Source organism: Arachis ipaensis, chromosome B05 (genome assembly GCF_000816755.2).
Source record: "Arachis ipaensis cultivar K30076 chromosome B05, Araip1.1, whole genome shotgun sequence".
Classification (NCBI taxonomy): domain Eukaryota; kingdom Viridiplantae; phylum Streptophyta; class Magnoliopsida; order Fabales; family Fabaceae; genus Arachis; species Arachis ipaensis.
In genome coordinates this window covers 55476821-55477312 of record NC_029789.2, presented here as the reverse complement: position 1 = coordinate 55477312, position 492 = coordinate 55476821, and positions in this window count along the sequence as shown.

Sequence of the window (492 nt, the reverse complement as noted above, 5' to 3'; positions counted from 1 at the left end):
CAAACTTAGAATTACACTTTCACTCTTGGATTGTTTTGGTGTGGAACACCAAACTTAGCTCCTCGTAATACAGGGGAAACAACTCGTGATCTTTATTGAAATGACGATGAAAAAGAAACTACCTTAGGTTGGGTTGCCTCCCAACAAAGCGCTCTTTTAGCGTCGCTAGCTCGATGATTCCTCCCTTACTTGAGATGATACTTCACTTTGGGGTTTTCCCCCATGTTGCCCATATAATGTTTGAGTCTTTATCCGTTCACAGTGAAAGTCCTCTCCGAACTTTCATCCATGATTTCTATGTGTCCATACGGCGAGACCTTTGTGACAAGGAAGGGTCCTGACCACCCTGATTTGAGTTTTCCTGGGAACAGTCTCAATTTGGAGTTGTAGAGGAGTACTTGCTGCCCCTTTGCAAAACTCCTGGGTGCCAGATGGAGGTCATGTCTTCTCTTCGCCTTTTCTTTATAAATCTTGGCATTTTCATAGGCTTGA